Raw genomic sequence first — 20,833 nt, forward strand, 5'->3', positions numbered from 1 at the left:
CAAGCTTAAATTCGACATGCACATTGCCCAAACCATTAAGTCAGTTAACAAGAAACTAGGCTCTATGTACAGAATCAAGAACTTTCTCACTCAATGCTAAATTAACCATTGCTCGAACCCATCTCCTTTCCACCTTACTATATGCCTCACCGATACTATCATTCCTCAACAAACGTGAGCTTAATAACCTCTCTACCACCTACCATCATATTGCCAGATTTGTAACAGGCACACCCTATCGTACCCACCATTGCCTCAACCTCAAGAAACTAGGCTGGCTGGAACTGCCCAATCTTCTTAAACTAAACCAACTCACGAAGCATTCAAAATAATTAATCAACCAGAGAAAACCCCCTCGCTGAGCAAAATCCTGACCCCCTACACCAACTTAAGTAGCCTTCGATCCTCAAACAGTATTCTGATACTAACCATCAAATCTAATAACAAGGGCGGCGATGCGCTTTATGCTAACTCCATTGGAAAGCTATGGAATTCCCTTCCCAACAACCTCAGGCTCATGACCTCACTCAATCTATTCAAAACTAATCTCAGAGAATTACTTAAGTCTCAATGGTTATGCCCATGTTCCAACCCTGACTAATCCCAATAGGTCTATCGGTACCTAATCTCTCTTCTGCCCCTCAAGCTTTATCTAGTACTTTTCTACCTCCACATGTATCTATGTCATATGATCATCTTAAAAAATCCCTACCAAACTATCAGCTCGGATATTTAGATCTTGTTATTCGTGTTATTATTATATTAATGTAGTTTATTGTATCTAATTGTTTGGTGATACTACTGTTAAATGTGGGAGCTTTTCTTCCCGGGCCTTTACTGAAAAAGGACATGTATCCAGCTAGACTAGCCCGGTCAACAAATGTAAAATAAAATAAATAAAATAAAATAAATATATGTATATATATATATATATATATATATATATATATATATATATATATATATATATATATATATATTTTTTTTTTTTTATATATATATATATATATATATATATATATATAATCATACCTCTCAAGTGTACAGATTTTTGCAGACTGTCCAGATTTTAGCCTCATATTTTTAGCCTATTCATCATAAAATGTGTTTTTTTTTCTCTGGCAAATCCCTGAGGACTTAAATAACTAAATGTCATCATACATTTGATTTTCAGCCTTCATTTCCTTCTGAAAATGCATGCTAAGACAAATGCTATTCTAGCAAGTTTCTAAGTCTTTAAGAGCAACATTTATAATCTGTCCCTGTTTGGGGGGCTTTGACCCCCCCCCTGTTATTTTAGGCTTTGTTCAGATTTCTTGTGCTAAGAGGTTGAGAGGTATGGAGGCATGGTATGTAATGTCCTAGTTGCCGATTTATTTGTTGCATTTTAAGAGGGGAATAGGGGTTCTGCATTCCTTAGTGTGCCGTCCTTTGTTTAAGATGCCTAGTTACTATGAACTTGTCTGTTTCTTAGTCATTCTCTATTGAAATATTGTCAGTGTACCATTTTTTTAATTCTTCAAGGGCAGCAAGCACTGAATCTGTAGATGGAACAGTGAAATGTAAAGTTCTTTGCCAGTAATAGCATATTCATTAGTTACAAATCTCTTTAATGTAGAATTATTCAGATGATGTGTACTTCTGCAGAGATTGTGCTTATTGACTGATGTTTGAGGGGCCTTTTATGATTAAAATATTCTGAAATGGGTAGGTTTGTCATTATTGGGTCATACATTTTGTTTCATTACTTACTGGAAAAATGTTCAAAACTACAAATTTAACACACAGTAACAAGTGTAAATGTTTTCAGTGTGCAACTAGCTGTTTTTTGTTTATCAGATGGCACACTGTGTTGTAGAATGTGAAAGCAGTGTTAGTAGCATAATTGACTTTGTTGCAGAAAGATGTGGATTCTACTCCCACACCATGTAGATGGAGTGCTGATATGCAGTGCCCATATGATTGTTGATTATTTGGTGCATTATAAAGGGGGATAGGGGTTCTACACTCCTGAGTATGTCCTTCGTATGAGATACCTAGTGACTGTGAACTTGTTAGTCATTTCCTATTGCAATATTACCAACTTACCAATTTTTAATGTAATATAGGCAATTCATTTTTCAAGGGCAGCAGGCACTAAATTTGTAGATAACATTGATATGTAAAGTTGTTTGCCAGTAGCAACCTCTTCATTAGTTAAAGATTTCTTTAATGTAGAATTCAGATGATTTTACTTCTGCAGAGATTGCGCGTGTGTAGTAATATCGGTGGATTGTAATGACAGAAGTCTTGAGTGGCCTTTTATTGTTGAAATTTTCTGAAATGGGTAGTGCTTGGTTCATAAATTTTGTTTCATTGCTTATTAAAAGAATGTTTAAAACTACAAATTTAAAACATATTCTAACAAGTGGTTCTGTATTATACAAGGAATATAATTCAATACAATCAGGAAAGTGAATTAAAGAATAAATACATGTATGCATGGCCCTAAAAAATGTGTCCAACCAGATGCATTTCTATGAATGTGGGTTTTCATGTTGTTTCAATGAATGTGAGTTTTGCCATTATAATGAATGTGAGTTTCAAGGGCAGACAAGTTTACTGCTCATGCTAAGTCTGTTTTCATTGTGAGACTGTATTGTTTGTTTAGCAAATGGCTATCTGCGTTTGTGCTATTTTATTACAATATATGTAATCATTGTAGAATCAAATAATAGAACATATGCATGGTAACTGGTGAGATAACCAAATGATGGAACACTGGAATGGCTGAGGAGGGGGCTGCTGCTGGGGGTTGCTGCAGGAGGGGCTGCTCTGGGATGGCGGTCTATTACCCTTCCTAGAACCCTATCTGACCATGATCCAACTCTGGTATTTCAAGTAGAAAATACATATGCAACGGTAACTGCAGTTTAACTACATTACAAGCTATCTTTTTCTTCCCATGCATTTAAATAATTTAAGGAAATGACTGGTGTGGCTTTCTTGGGGAATGACCCAGTAGGTGTAGCTCAAATAGGGGTGTTTCATGAGTGTGGTGTGGGTGGGGCTTGAGGGGTGCCGGAGCACTACTTCGCCTAGGGTGACATTTCGGCTAAGGCCAGCCCTGCTTCCAAGTGGGACCAAGCTAGCCCTGCACGGAAGATTAGTAAATCCGGGGGAATATCTCTAGATGCATCTTAAATAACATGAAGCGCGATTTAGCCACATCCCTATCAAAACTGTTCAACCTCACCCTCCATACAGGTTTTATACCAAGCAAATGGGGAACAGCTTATTCCACTGTATAAGAGAGGACCTTCCACAGACCCAGTCAATTATAGACCCATAAGTCTGACCAGTCCCATATGCAGATTCATAGAAAGAATCAGTCATCTGTCTGTAAACTTGGTCAGCCATAAACCCTTAGCAGTAGCTTTGACCACTGAGATGTAAATGCGAAGAGGAACAGCCCAGGGACTGAACACCAGGGTACTTTAGTGTGTGTGTGTGTGTGTGTGTGTGTGTGTGTGTGTTGTTTATACATGTATACATTTTCAAGCATTTCCAGGCTGACACTGAAATAGGTCCATTTGGATCAGACAGTGCTCTACACCGGTGAACAAACTGAGGAACACCCTCACTACCATTCACATATTACAGCAAGTGCCTTAACTCTCAGCAACTCATCTGCACGAACTAAACATTCCTCCCAAAGCCTGATATTTTCTAGCCGTAGCAGAAGCATAGCTCTCAACCTCAAAGCACAAGAAATCTGGACAAAGCTAAAAATAATAGGAGGCAAAGGTCCAAAATCAGGTACAAAATCAGGTGCATATTTTAAATATTGCTCATGCGAACTTAAAATGTTGCTAGGTTTTGCTTGTATTTTCTAAAGGATATGAAAATGGAAACTTGTTGTATGTCATTATCTAGTGACTTCAATCCTCAATGATGTAATGTTCACTAAATAGATAGATGGATAGATATTTATAGATATATAGATATGTAGCTATATAAAAAAACAAAGAATAAATAGTAAAAATAGACATGCCTTGAGTACATCATCCTGAAAATATACACATGTTGATTATGTCATCCTAAAAAAAAAAAAAAAAACTAGCTGAATATGAATTCCCCAGGCTATAATGGGGAAAAAATCCCACAGACATTAAAGGAAAATAAGACTTGTAACTCTAATGGGCAAAATTCAATATACAGATTCTGTCATCAAAATTATATAAAAGTGAACAACCTGGATGTCCATTTCAACAGACTACAATGGGAAAAAATTCCATAGACTTTAATGGAACATAAGACTATATAATGGCAAAACACAGTATATACAGTAAATACAGTATTACAGTAAAAATGGAACTAAATATTCAGAAAATACACCACAGACAGCTAATACCAGAAACAACTAAGCAAACCATCAAACAGTAACACAAACTGAAATAACGCAAACTATGTCCCAATTTCTTTAAATGAAGAAATGAGCACAGAGACTAACAAATGTAAAAAAATCAAAACTACACGAAAGTAGCAGAAAAAAGTGTAATCAAAGCATAAAACTCAGAAAACTAACATTAATAAATTTAAAACGCTATTAGAATCATAAAGACTAACAGTTTAAACAAACAATCAAAATACACCTACAAACAATGCAGAAAGTAAAACAAAAAATATAAAGCACCCCATGACAAATACATACACACATGCACACACATACGCACACAATAATGCCAAGAAACTAAGCCCTCTCTATAAAAGAAAAAAAAAAGTCTACAATACACAGCAAAATGCAACAGTGAACATCATTTTATGTAAAGAGTTACGAGACAAAACAGATAAAAAAGTAAATTCCAAAAGATCTGAAGAAAATAAAGAACAGGAAATAAAACAATAAAGCTGAACTGGCAAGTATGTTGTGTGTTTTATTTGCAAACCTTAATACCAAGCTACATTTCTGATCTTCAACAAAAAGGACAACTGTTACTTTTTTCTTCCTACTTGTACACATTCATGAGCTCTATAAAAATGAGCACAGTGAAATGTATTCAATGTTATGCTATTTCTCTGGTTGCATCTATGATTCAAAAATGTGAATCACCTAGAGTAGCTTTAAGTGACTACCTCCACTGCATATAAAAAGGGCTGTCCTTATCAAGAGGAAGAAGTATATCAGCCTCTTATAAGCAGGCACTTTAAACCTTTTTTTGTTATTCAAGAGAAAATCAGCCTTTCATATTATATATCAGGAGACAATGAGCCCCATAAAAGTGGACACAGGCTCTCATATTACATGTGATAGACGAAAAAGTTCTGTAATAAAGTTTTCATACTTGGCTGCAATGAATATGAGCCCCACTGATGTAGACACAGCCTCTCATTTTACATGTATTAGAAAACAGGCTAATAAAGTTGGTGTTAGCCTCATAAAAGCAGGCATTTTCAATGTTCAAAATGTAAACCACTCCATTACATGAATTTGATGAAGTTCAGGCGAAAGTGTTTTCTTAAATATAGTTCTATAGTTGTAGCTCAAAATATTCCGCGGTGGTGCAGCGGTAGCATTGTTGCCTCACAGCAAGAGGTTCTCCCGTTCGATTCTCGGCTTGGGTTGGGAGTGCCTTCTGTGTGGAGTCTGCATGTCCTCCATGTGGTTGAGTGGGCATTTGAAAGACATGCGTTGAATGGGTGTGCATTCGTTGAAGTTAGGGTGTCGGGCTGGCAACTCGACACCATAAAAACTAACTGCCAATCATTAGCAGACTGGAGTTCCGCTGTGGCGACCCCTAACCGGGAAAAAGCCGGAAGACCAACAACAGTTGTAGCTCATAATGTGTTGTCATGTTTTGTTTGTTAGACATTAAAAATAAAAATAAAACCTTTTAACTAAGAATGAGTTTCCCTAGGATGCTGAGCTGGTAAACCCTCATGGGTCTTTCAGGAATATTCAAATACAGGACTAACCTCTAAGCTTTGGGACTGGCTCCTTGTTTTTCCATCTCCCAGATTTTCCTCTAATCAGCTCCCCTAGACCCTAACACCACTTTCTGTAACTGCCTTTAAATGACTGACTTTTTAATATAATGTAGTAGAACAAGAACACTCATTCATCTATCTACTTAACAGAATAAACTACTGGAAACTTTAACAAGGTGTCTTTATTCCTCCCACAGGGAGGGTATCAGAGAGAAAGTCTCCTAGATCTGCTAACCAAAGTGATTTTATATGGACTTATCCTTTATGCTCTGTCTTGATTATCTCTGTTTTCTGTCTACAGTAGTGAGGAAATCTTTCTATGTTGTGCAACTTATATACAAACGTATGTCATCTAGGCCAAAGGAGGTCATTATTCCACTGTATTTAGCATTCATCAGATCTATCACTGAGTATAATACCCCCTTTGGTATGTACCTCACAAGGCACATCCAACAATTGGAACATCCATAGATGTTCCTCACTAAAAGAATAAGTGACATGCAGACTGCATCAAAGCCCTGCCACTGCATTTTGTCTCCTACAGGCTGTTGAGGGAAGATCTATGCCTGGCATACAAGGCATTCTCAGATGCCACTCTGATGGACCTCCTGCATATCTGCAAAACAAGCAGCACCAGAATTACCTGCTTTAAGGACTTAAGCCTTGCCTGTGATATATACAGAACTTGCTTGAGAGGCAGGTGTATGTCCCGGAGACTACCCCTTCTCTGGAATAGGCTCTCCATCCATGTTAATCACAGTTCATCCTTAACCCAATTCAAATGTAACACAGACAATTGGATGGGGAACAGGAAATTCATCCTTGTTTGGCACCTATGTCTTTAATTGACACAAGCATCCTGAAAATGGTTCATCACCCAGGCTCTGGTTTTAAATGTTTCATCTCCCAAGCCCCCGCTTATAGTTATCAAGGGTACCAAAAATTGTCAGAGATTTGGGATGCATGGCTAGGCTTAAATATGCCCTTGTGGTCATTAGCCTAGTACACACCTATGAACCTATGAACCCATTAGGAAGACAGAAACTATGCTAATATAAAATGTGTGTGTGTGTGTGTGTATATATATATATATATATATGGATCCCTATTGATCCATCGAATTTAAGTTTCACTGAAATGTAAATTCGCTACTGCAGTTTCACGAAAGTACATTTGTTCGAAAATGCACTTTCGTAAAAAAAACACACAACAAAACCTAAAAAAAAAACCACACTAAACACTATTATGCAGGGAGGCAAGCCCCCCTACACCCCTCTACCTTAATATTCTCACTCCGATATTGCACTACAGTGGGGAAAAGTGAATATTCCCTTATTCCCACTGTACCACGATGTCAGCAATAGTTTCCCTAGTTGTACATCAACAATAAACGTTGATGTACAACTAAGGTTACATGTACTACCTATTTTTTTTTTTTTACTTTAATGTACTTTTTACCACGAAAGTGCATTCACGAATTTATATATATATATATATATATATATATATATATATATATATATATATATATATATATATATATATATATATATATATATATATATATATATACACACACACACACACACACACAAATATTTGTATGTATACGATAATGAATCATTACTATTCAGAAATGAGCACACTGATTAGACAGCTCAGCCAGCATGCATGCTCATTGCAAACTGAGCATATATTAATAGAAAAAAAGCCCAGCAATTCAAGTATTCCTGAGCAGCAAGACCTTTCACTGATAAATGCTTGCTTACTTACTTGTAAAATATTTTACTAATGAAACTAGAAAATGACGAAAAAAGGAAATGTTTTACCTTGCAGCTGTCCACACATTTGTAGAATATCTCTGATTTTCCTCATATTTCTTTTATCCTTCCTATAAGTGCACAAGCATATCTCTTCTCATAGCTTTGTGCCAGAAAGTAACCCAGCAACAAATAAACAAACAAACAAGCAAAAATAAAGACAGCGAAAGTACTACACAGTACCTGTCTTACCCCACTGCGCCCCTTGTATTAAACTGATGTACTTTGCAAGCACATTGTAGAAAAGCAGTAATCCACTTCTGTTTGTGGGTATATCAGGATTTGCCTATGGTTGGCTTTGTTTAATCACGCGGTCGTCACCCTTGTGAACAAACCACACAACAGTAGGTAAATCCTGATAAACCCATGTACATTAATGGATTATTGCTTTAGTAACTGTATGTATGTAAACCAGACATTGCTTCCATCTTGCAGCTGTAAAGAGGCTGTGAGTTCAGTGGGCACAGGTATGTGTGTGTGTCTGTGTGGATATATATATATATATATATATATATATATATATATATATGTGTATTATGGGTCTACTTCAAATACTTGAAATGCCACTTACTCAAATCTTACATGATGGAGATGAAAACATCGACCTGCCATACAAATAAACACACACAATACCAATAGATTCACCAGGGAAAGGAGGCATTTGGCCAGCATTTGGTAATTTGCCCTTTTCTCCACTATAATATGATCTTGGAGTTTTTATATTTAGTTATGGTGGTGTATGGGGTACAGCCACCAACTTGGGTGGGTTTGATTTGCTCCAATTTGTTTTTTTGCTCATGCTGGCTGACTGCTTCCTTTCCCTGGTGAATCTGTTGGTGTTGTGGGTGTTCGTTTATATGGTAGGTCGATGTTTTCATCTCGATCATGTAAGAGTCGAGTAAGTGGCATTTCGATTATTTGAAGAAGACCCACACACATATCTATATATATATATGTATATATATATATATATATATATATATATATATATATACATACATATATATATATATATATATATATATATATATGAGTTTACTGTGTATAACCGAACAGGCAAAATAAGTTCAATCATACAAAATAGTAAAAAAAAGAAAACAATATCAAGAGAGGAAAAATATTTCTTCTCTCAGTATTAAAATATTAGTCTACTCAGTGCCTCCTGAACCCCATACAGGCTAGTACACTGACTTTTTTGAGAAATGCTTATCGCATTTTGCGCACTGTTGAGCGACTAATATTATAGTCTACTCAGTGCCTCCTGGACCCCTTACAGGCTAGTACACTGATTTTGTTTTTGGGAAATACTTATTCGCACTGTTGAGCGAACATTAATATAGTTTACTCATTGCCTCCTGGACCCTTACAGACGCTTCTGGGGATATACCTCGACAAAGGCCTTGACCTTTTCTAATATTTTTGGGTAGTGTTTAGCGCTATGTTCTGCGACTAATACTAGACTAATCAGTGCCTCCTGGACCCCACTCAGTCTCTTCTGAAGCTTATTTGGGTGACTTATATCCCTATTGCTTTTGCTATGATTTTTGTAACCTTCACTGTATGGTTTACCCTTGTGTAAACTTCTCAGTACTCTGCCCTGCCTTCTTTTTTGGGAACTGCGTGTAGGTTTAGGAAGTGGCCTTACACGTGTAGACTGGGCTCAGGTCATACTCATTACAGGGCCTTCCTTCACTTGGCAATCTTCTCTACTGTACAGTATGGAGTAATGTGCCTGCCTCATGGTTTCCCTTTGACTTTAAATGAAATATCTTGTGATTTAATTAATGGTATATCTTGGGTTTTTAACCAAACTACTGCAGTTTTCCTATTGTGGATATGCACATGATGTAACTGGTAGAACCTTGAACTGCGTAACTATGCAATGTGTTTTTGCCTAAACGCTGATTTATTTATTTATTTATTTTAACTGACCTACACTGTTTTTTATTGTGTTATTTGATGGAGCAGTGTATTTAACTACTATATCTGTGTATTTGGTTACTGCACTATATTGACACCACTGCATTTTTATTTACTTTTAATGCTTTTGTATTCTCTCCCACTTTTTCTCCTGTAACAGCTAATTCTCCTGCCTTTACCCAGTGTCTGTTTGCCTGGGTTGAAATCTTCTACTACTCTACGAGGGTACTTTCTGCCTACTACCCTTGGAAAACTCTGGGCCTTTGCACTCTTCTTCAAACCCACTACCTCAAGATTTTAAAAGAGTATGTCTACTTAATTGATTGTAGCCTATGACCATTTTTATCCGGTGAAGTTTCTGTTTGCTCCCAGCTAAGCTTGCCAGCAGCAGCCCCCCCACCCCCTTACTCTGTTTTACTCTTCCTTTCCCCTACCTTGTGTTTTACTTAGCCTGTACTCCCCTCCCAGTAGTGTACGTTTTTCTGCCCCAGAACCTTTGTGACTCTTCTCTGTACATCTGCCCTATGCCCACTAGGTGTCACTCTGTCCACATCTAGACTTACAGTACTGGTTTATTCCCCTACCTTATTCTTCCTATTTTCACCCTTCTCTCTCCCATCCCTTTCCTCCTTTGTAGTGCTCTGTGACCCTCTTCTCCCTACGCTACCTATCTCAAACCTCCTATCTGCTAGCTTTTTCTGTTACCTTTTCCTTCCTCTCTGGACTCTGTGTATCCCGCTCCGTTCGCCCTGCAGGCTCACTCCGCTCCCCTCCCTACCCCCAATTCCCACACACCCCCAGGGGTCCTAACCTTATACTTCCCTAGTCACACCCCTTCACCCTTACAACCTATCCTAATCTTTCCCGCTAAAAAACAAAACCCCTCCCCTCTACATACACTCCTTCCTCCTCCCTCCTTCCTCTACTACTAAACCAACCTCCTCTCCTATTACTAACTTCTCTACTATTCCTCAATTAACATTCTTCCCTTAAACTTCCACTCTCTTCACCTATACCTTCCCTTTATATTCTCCTTTCACACCCCTACAGATCCCCCTACTAACTCATTCCTTCTTGCCTTATACCTATTACTCCACCTCTCCTTCCCTTTCTTCTACTATTACTATATAACTTCCCTTACCTCACATATGTCTCCATACTTACCCACCATGTTGATATTCTTAGCATTATTGTCTACCGCCCTTTATTCTTCTTACTTTCTTACCTTCTTCGAACACCCACTTAAAAACCAGCCTGACTACATATATAAACATACATCTATCATCCACACTTCTCTTACCTCTTTCTTAAATTCTACCTCCACCCCCAGCTATCACCTTCCTAAATTCCATAGGCACTCTCACCTCACCTATGCCTTACCCTCAGATAAAAAAATGAAACAACTAACCCTTCTTAAAAGCAACTTCTCATCCAGACCTAATACTCCTACCTTACAAGACGGTGACATTCACCCCAACCCTGGCCCTACTTATTCCTCCCCTAAAGTATCTAGGCCAAACTTCAATAACACCCTACTCATAGGACATCTAAATATACGAAGTGTAAATAACAAAGTACTCTAGTTACATGCCCTCTTAGACACTCACCACTTTGACATTTTGTGCCTATCAGAGACTTGGCTAAAGCCAGCCACCAAAGACACTGAGATTATACCCCAAGGCTATAATCTACATAGGCTTGATCATTCTAAACATAAAGGTGGTGGAGTGGCAATTCTAGTTAAGAACCATCTTAGCATCTCCACCCTCCCAACCTGTCCAACTCAGGATGTTAGAGCAGAAGCCATCATTGCTAAACTTCAATTAAATGCACAAAAAGCCCTTTACATCATCTGCATGTATATACCACCAGGCAACAATATACCTATCTTAGAAGACTTCCTCTGTTGGGTTTCCTCTAACTACCCCCAAGAAACTATTATTCTGGGTGACTTTAATATAGACTGGAATACCATTAATAATGAAAATCCTTCCTATCATATAAACCTACATGGTTTTACTCAATCCATTACCACTACTACAAGGCTTAATAAACCAAGTAAGAAACAGAGTATCTTAGACTGGATAGTCATAAACAAAGCCAATGTCTCATATAAAGTAGGAACTATGCCTTATGACCTCAGTGACCACTGACTAACCTATATCTCTAGAGAAAAGACTGACTATCATAACCTCCCTAACATTAGAATAATACGCTCTACCAAACTCTTTAAAACTGACCTATTTCAAAATGAACTCAAAACATGCAACTGGAACCTCTTGAAATCACTTCCTCTTAATGAAGCAGTATCTTTCTTTAACTCTACCTTCCTTTCCATTTTGGATAAACATGCCCCTGAACGCTCTATTAGAATGAAGTCTAATATAGCCCCATGGCTCTCAAAGGAAACAAAGAAATTAATTCATACTAAAAATAAAGTTTGGGCCAAATGGAGACACCACAGAATCGGCTCTGATTTTCTTCATTTTTGCCAACTTAGAAACCTTACAAAAAAGCTATAATCTCTGACAAAAAAAAACTACTACTGTGAACTACAACAAACCCATTTAAATAAACCCAAACAATTCTGGTCTTCAATCAACAAACTCTTTTCTCCTGGAACAGCTAAAACTCCCTCCCCTCTAAACGCTGACCCAGATACCCCTAACTATACTGCAAACGCTTTTAACTCCTTTTTTATAGAAACCATTCAATCTCTTGCTAGACAACTAAACACCAATAACTTTTACCCTCCAAATAATCTTGACTCCCCCCACAACTTCACTCTTCAGCCCATCTCTACCTCTTTCATCTACAAGCTTATTCTCAAACTGAAACCCTGCACCCCCTCTGCTGACAAACTCCCTTCTCTCTTTCTTCAAAAGGCTGCTAAACAGATTGCATACCCTATATCTATACTCATAAATAGGACTATCCAAGAGGGAACCATACCTGATATATGGAAAGTCTCTCATATCATCCCACTACACAGAGGTGGTAACTCTATTGACTACACTAACTTTAGACCTATTGCTCTTCTCTCACCTCTAGCTAAGATAATGGAAAAATGTATTCATCAGCAACTTGTACAGTATCTCTCTTTACACAACATTATAGCCAACTGCCAACATGGCTTTAGACCACACCATAGCACCTCCACTGCCCTCCTTTCCTTTGTTGATACCATCAACAACTATCGTAACTCTAACCTTGTCTCCTCTGCTCTATTCATTGACCTCTCTAAAGCTTTTGACATGGTGAACCACTCTTCCCTTATTTACATCCTTGAATCCCTGTCATTTGATAACCTGGCTATAAAATGGTTTACTTCTTATCTAAGCCACAGACAACAAGCCGTTCTTTGGGACAGTCATATCTCTTCCTTATTGCCTGTTTCTATTGGAGTCCCACAGGGCTCCATTCTTGGGCCACTTCTCTTCTCCCTTTACATAAACGATCTTAACACTGTAATCCCTCAAGCTACCTGCATCCAATACGCTGACGATTCCACTATTATTTGTTCAGCATCTACCTCTTCAGAGCTACTCTCTCTAACTCAAACTACCTTCAACACTGTAGAAACTTGGTTTACTAGACGGTACCTCCTCCTCAATGCTAAAAAAACTAAACTTCTCCTTTTCACTCCTACCACTCGAGCCTCCCCATTAAACTTCAACATCTTGTCTAATGACACCACTGTCATTGCTCCTGACACGACAACTAAACTGCTAGGAATAACCATTGATAACAATCTCACTTTTGATCAACACATCAATAACATCATTAAAACAGTTAACAAAAAAATAGGTTCTGTATACCGTATTAAACCATTTCTTACACCTTCTACCAGAGCTACTATCACCCACTCCCATCTGATATCTACTCTCTTTTACGCCTCACCTATTTTCAGTAACCTTAAAAAGGCTAACCTAAATAAACTAGCAACTTGTTACAATAGCATTGCTCGCTTTGCCACCAGTAACCCTTTCAGAACACATCACTGTCATAACCTAAAACTCCTAGGCTGGCTAGAGCTTCAAAACTGTCTTATGATCTCACAACTTACTATTGCCCACAAGATACTTTACCAACCGGATAACACCCCAATACTTTCTCGACTTTTAATCCCTTATAACAATCTTACCTCCCTTCGATCTTCTTCTAAACTTATGACCAAATCTGTAAAATCCCATAACTTTGCTGGTGACTCTCTGTTCACTAATACTGTAGGTAGGACATGGAATCTGCTACCCACTGATATCACTCTAACCTCCTCCTTACCACTCTTCAAACAAAAAATCAAACAGTGCTTCCAAAACCACTGGCTTTGTTCCTGCAGGACTCCTGACTAACCTTCTTCACTCCCCCTACTCAACTATAACTTTATACTTTGCTTAATACCTATACATACTATTTCTTTTTTTCTTGCCCTGTTGCTCTCCTCTTACGCTCTGACTCACTCCTCCTTTTCTCTCCCCCACCCTCTCTTCCATCTTCCTACCTCGTCTCCTTACTTGACTACTGTTTCTCACTCTTTCCCTCTCTTGTATTACTACATGAATTCCTTTAAATCTCCTGCTTTACCTCTTTCTCTTTGACAGATTATTGAAAACTAATTGCTAATCTTTAGCTTTTTAATGTTACGCTTCTACTGACCTAGTATAATTTTTGTAATGCTTCTACTACCTAGTATAACTTTTGTAAGTGCCTTAGGTTTTTGTTGTTCTTATTACTAAATGTATATTCTTATTGTACTTAAATTTTTTTATTAATATGTCTCTTTGTATTGAATTATGTGTGGAGCTTTTCTCCCCGGGCCTCTACTGAAAATGGACATATATCCAGCTAGACTAGCCCGGTTAACAAATGTAAAATAAAAATAAAATAAAAAAATAAAACTAAAAACACGCGTAACACTAATGTCAAATTTGTCTGAATACTGACAATGTTATGGGAAGGTTTTAATGATGTTAAGGTGTAGGGTTAGGGTTGAAGGAAGGGGCAACATTAGTGTTAGGGTTAGCACCATTACTAAAGAGGGTGGGGGGATCTACCCCCCCCCCGCAGCACCTTAGTAATAGGTGCTATCTCTAACTGTAATGCTGCTTTAAGACCTTTCTGTAAAACTGCCACTACACAAGACAGACTCAGGCACACAAACATTCACAAACATACACAGAAGCAACACTGCATCTATTCCCCGACCTAACCTTTACTCTCACCCTACAATTCAAACAGACACATAACATCCTTCACTAATCCCCCACTCTAAGCCAAACTCATTTATGAACACAAAAGTAAAAACTAATGAAAAACAGCAGGGTTGACAAGTAAACTCTTTATATAATGACACAAACAGAAACACTAAAAGTTTTTCAGCCGTTTTCATTGGTTTTTACTTTTTTGACTGCATTTCCAATACCTGGTAACCCGAGGAGTTTATATTTGCATCATTTATGTACTCACACACACACACACACACACACACACACACACACACACACACACACACACACACACACACACACACACACGTGCGCGCACACACATGCACACACACACACAAACACACATGTATATATATATATATATATATATATATATATATATATATATATACATATATACAGATAGTTTGTATGTACATATATCTTTACATATCTGTCTGCATTGACATCCATAGTTATAGTTATACATATACTATATGTATATCTCTCTATGTATCTACCGATATATCTATATCTACATTTATATTTATCTGTCTATTGATAGATAGATATACGCCACATTTTGTCCAGCATTTAGAATATAAGATTGTTATCTGCTTCTTCTTGAAGTCAAGGGTACAGGGCTTAATTGCTTCCACCTCCATTTGCTTTCTTTATGACTCTGAGCAAGTCACTTAACTACACAGAACTTGCAGGTTACTCATGAAATGGGATAACTGTGACGAATGGACTCACCTGTTTACAGAATGCATAAAATAAAAAAGCAGATACAGATAGTACCAGATAGTTCCAGAATTCATAAGGATATTTCCAATTCACCATAAGATCTGTTGTATTCGGGAGAAGTTGGCTCACTGATCCAGTTAACATTTTTTGGAAAATATTTTGAAATATAGATAAATAGCACCAAATGTACCAAATGGTTTGTAAGGGACAGTGGAAATCTTTAGTCACCATGAAAGAGATTTAAGTTTAGATGCTTGCTTTTTTTGCTGCATACAGAAATGCCTTCTGATCTTGGTGTTGATGCTCTAATGCTATTTTTGCAAAAGGACAGTGCTTACACTGATGCATTGTGTTCATTGTTAAAACTGTATTAGAAAACAATGTTCTGTTTGTCGCAATGATTAACAGATATGGACCACTGTAATGAACAGCTACATGCAGATAACTGTGGTTGCCTGCAAATGCTGCACAGTTGCTTATAGTATTAGTGCTGCAGACAGGGGAAACACTTTGTGGCATGAGACTACATGATGCATCTGGGAAGAGCAACTTAATGAAGTATGTGTTTGCCATACCATAGCATACTAAGCAGCTGTTCCATGCTGCACTATGTTCCATTGTTACGCTATACAGAACATTTCTAAAAGTTTCTCATTCATTTGTCATGATAGCAGAACTGGTGCCGTTACTATGTCATGTGAGATGCTCTAGTTCTTTGTGATCTGCAACTGGTGGGAGGTCAATGGCATCACTGGTTAGGAGCAGGCAAGTGTGGGAGTGGTATTAAGTTTGTCTGCACCAGAAGGAACTTCATTGCTGACAGGATTTTTATTACCATGCAAAGGATTTTTCTCATTCTAAAATAATGATGCTGATCAGCTCTGTGGAGAATGATGTGATTACAACTCATCAACTTTGTGTATGTGGTAATAGTCCCATAAGTGACCCCATTATGACCAACCCATGTGTAGCTGGTATTGAGCATGATCTGGGAGTTAGTGGCCAGTTGAACACATGCTCTTTGCGCACTGAGTACTACATCTGTTTGCCTGAGGTAGGGAGCATTGTAGTAATCCAGGAGTTATCACAATCCACACCCAGATCTTGAAGAAGGCACAAATTTCAACTAGTTACCACAAAAATAAGTAGGTGCTAGTCAAGCTGTTTTTGTGGAATAGACTCCCCATCCACATAAAGTCTATCCCTGTTTATTTTCAAACATAACGTAGATCTGTTCATAGATAGAAGAAAATTTACCTCAGGACTTCTCCCTGTGCTATTAATTGACAGAGCAGCTCCTAAATGTTTAATAATTACATTGGCCCCTTTAAATTGCCTGTGGTATGATCCCAGTTACTTTCATTAGGGGTAATAAATAATTATTGATCATCCACTGTGAACTTGAAGATCTTCTTGTCCATTTCACCTTCCTTGAGTTAAATGAGAGAATGCAAACAAACAAGGTATTCACTGTAGCACAAAATTAACTTCCTTTAATTATTTCCTACATGAATAATTATATTTATTAAGGGCAGACAAAACTTCCTTTTTATTGTTCTTAAATGCTCTTAGTAATCAATAACTGCACACAAAATAGAATAAACTGCACACAAAACAGAATGCCATATTTGCATTTTTATAATTTCAGATGTCTATAAAACTGCTCCATATCTTACTTGCATGGCCAATGACCCCTGCACTCCACTCCTTATTATAAATAAATTTAAGAATTACTTTTCTTTGAAGAAAACTGGAAAATAAATTGCTGAGTCCTTATTCAAAATTCTAATGACATTTCAAGGATATTGTGTCATTTTGATGTCATGTACTTACTCATTTCTATATCAGAAAAAAAATAATATTCCGTCATTTTGTGCCTACTGTCTCTATTAAACTCAACCCAAATGTTACGGATCATAGTTTGCAACCAGCCCAACAGATGAAACCAAACAAATTACCTTGAGTGGGTTTAATCCAGTAACATCTATGATGGAGATTCACTTCTGGCCATACCTGGTAAATTTAAAGGCACCTAAAAGTGAGTTAACAACTTTGACAGTAGAACATAAATTTAACTCATCACCATCATCATCATCAGCTCCTTTTTTCCATTTTCTACATGGAGTCAGGGTGTTTTGTCAACTGTCACCATCTCTCTCGATTCAATGCCACTCTCCTGTTTGACAATCTTGCCTGACTTTTGCAGGTCTTTTCTCACACAATCCATCCATCTATTTGCTGTACTTCCTCATTTCCTCTTGCCTTCTTCCTGTATGTCCCAAATCTTCTTCACCAGATTCCCTTCTGTTTATAGGTTCATAGGTGTTTACTAGGCTAATAACCACAAGGCCTTTTCAAGCCTAGCCATGCATCCCAAATCTCTTATGAGTTCTGATACCCTTGATAAGTGTTCTAAGGCTAACTTCCTGCTATTAAGTGAGAACCTGGCAAAACTTCAAGCACCTATAAACCCTGAGAACACTTCTGCCTATGAAGAACTGTTCACAGAAACCCTGTACAAACATGTTAATAGAAGGAGACGAACCATTTACATGTTACCTGTTTGCATCAGAAACATAGGTGCCAAACCAAGGATGGATTTCAGGTTTCCCATCCAATTGTCCAAGTTGCACTTGAATTGGATTAGGGAGGAACTCTGCTTCACATGTGTGGGGAGCCTGTTCCATAGACAGGGTAGTCTCTGGGATGTATACCTATTTCTCCAGCAGGTCCTATTTATATCACAGGCAAGGTTTAAGTCTTTAGAATGGGTAATTCTGGTACTGTTTGTTTTGTGAATATGCAGGAGGTCCATCAGAGTGGGGTCTGACAATTCCCTGTATGCCAGGCATAGATCTCCACTCAAAAGCCTGTAGGAAACAGAATACAGGAATAAGGCCTTGGGGAGGTCTGCATAGGACATATTACTTATGCCCTCTATTAGTTTAGTGAGGAACTCTGTGGACATTCCAGTTGCTAGATATGCCTGGTTAGGTACACACCAAAGGGGGCATTTTACTCAATGATACATCTGATGAATGCCAAATACAATGGAACAATGACTTCTTGGACTTAGATGCCATACCTTTGTTTATAAGTTGTGCAACATACAATGATTTCCTCACCATTGTAGACACATGATGATCAAAGACGAGATTACTATCTATGTGTGTCTCTAAGTCCCTTACTACTGGGTCATCTCTAAGGGGTGTGTTGTCAATATGATAGTTACCAGGGATAGATGACTTCCCAAAGGATACTATTATGCATTTCTTGGCATTTAGTTTTAGTCCATGTCTCTGACACCAGTTGTTTGTCTGTGTCAGCCCCTCCTGGAGAACATTTGTGTCAATGTGAGATTCACTGACAGCTCCTAATTTGCAGCCATCTGCAAATTTAGTCAGAGAGACCACTGACAGTGGTCTTGACTTCTGAGAAGAAAAGGTCAAAAAGGAGTGTTCCCAGGACTGATCCCTGATGGACTCCACTTGTGACTGGCCTCTTTGCAGAGGTGGAGTCCCCAGTTCTAAATTCCTGGGTCCTGTCTGTGAGCCAGTTGGCTATCCACAGGGTGACATATGGGTTTGTACCTAACCTCTTGAGTTTGTCAAGAATACCCGAGTGGGGTATTGTGTCAAATGCCTTGGCCAGGTCAAGGTAGGCAGTGTGAACAATTTTGCCCTCATCCATTGCTTTGATGACCTTCTCAAAGAAGTCCACTGGGTTGAGTAGGCATGATCTGCCCTTTACGAAACCAAACTGGGTTGGGTCCAGTGTCTGGAGGTTTCTTATATCTTTGTTGATCATCTCCATGATAATTCTTTATATGGCACTACATATAAGACTACTGAGACATATGAGTCTGTAGTTCCCATGGTCTGTAGATGGCCCACCTTTGGGCAGAGGGATGACTGCTGCCTTTCTCCATTCATGAGGCAGAAAACCTGTTTGGAGGCTGCAGTTAAATAGTAATTTCAGAGGCCCTGATAGGTCATGTTTTGTGCTATTTAGAAGGCATCCTGGGATATTGTCTGGACCCACTGATGCAGTGTTCCTGGTCTTAGAGACAGCATTAAGGACCTGTTCCCTAGTGATAGTAGGGGGAGCTATATTTGATGATATTTCCTAAGGGAAGGTTGGGCGGGGGGAGTAAAGTTGGAGCTGAATTTATCAGCCAAGAGGTTTGCTATATATTCTGGTTCAGTATAGGTGACTCTATTTACAATGAGCTCTGCACACGATTGTGTATTGCCTTTGATGCTGTTGACATAGCTAAAGAATGCTTTGTGGTCGTCCTTGGCCTGGGAGGCCAAACTTACCTCAAATTTGGCTTTGGTACAGTATTTGTCCTCTGAGTTGTTTGTTTAGTTTAATGAGAGTACGTTTTGCTTGCTGGGTACTGCATCCCCGAATTTTGCCATGATTTTCTTCTTCCTGTTATACATCCAATTTATTTTGTGATTCCACCAGGGCGGCTTGTTTTTTGAATTAGTTCTGTACTTCTTCCTGGTGGCTACAGCTGCCTCTCTGCAGCTATTAACATGTTTGTACAGGGTTTCTGTGAACAGTTCTTCATAGGCAGAAGTGTTCTCAGGGTTTATAGGTGCTTGAAGTTTTGCCAGGTTCTCACTTAATAGCAGGAAGTTAGCCTTAGAATAGTTCCTGAATATTTCTGGTTTAACTGGGGGTCCAGGTTTTATTTTATTTTTACTTCAAAGGAGACCATTTTGTGGTCTGACCTTACCAGGGAAGGCATTACAGTAGGTGGTGTGCAGCACTCTCCCATATTAGTGTGGACCAGATCCAGTATGGTTGCACTCCTGGTTTGTGTATTGACTATCTGTTCAGGGAGTTTGTGTTTACAAAATCCAGGAATCTCTGTGCATATACGTTTGATGTCTTATAGGATTCCCAGTTAATAGTGAGATAATTAAAGTCACCCATGGATATGGTATTGGGTTGGATGGTTAGTGTTTCTAATAAGTTTAAATATGTGGTATGGGTTTTCTGGTCATACAGGGGAACCTATAGCTTGCATGAAAGTGGTATTGGATTTTATCTATGGTGATTTGAACATGGAGCAGCTCAAGTGCATTGTCCTGGTTGCTTTTGCTGTTGTGCTTTCCTGCACAAGTTCCTGAATCACTATAATCTGTTTTATTTGACCTTCAG

The sequence above is a fragment of the Protopterus annectens genome, chromosome 7.part0, assembly GCF_019279795.1.
Source record: "Protopterus annectens isolate FY-2018-M chromosome 7.part0, PAN1.0, whole genome shotgun sequence".
NCBI lineage: Eukaryota > Metazoa > Chordata > Ceratodontiformes > Protopteridae > Protopterus > Protopterus annectens.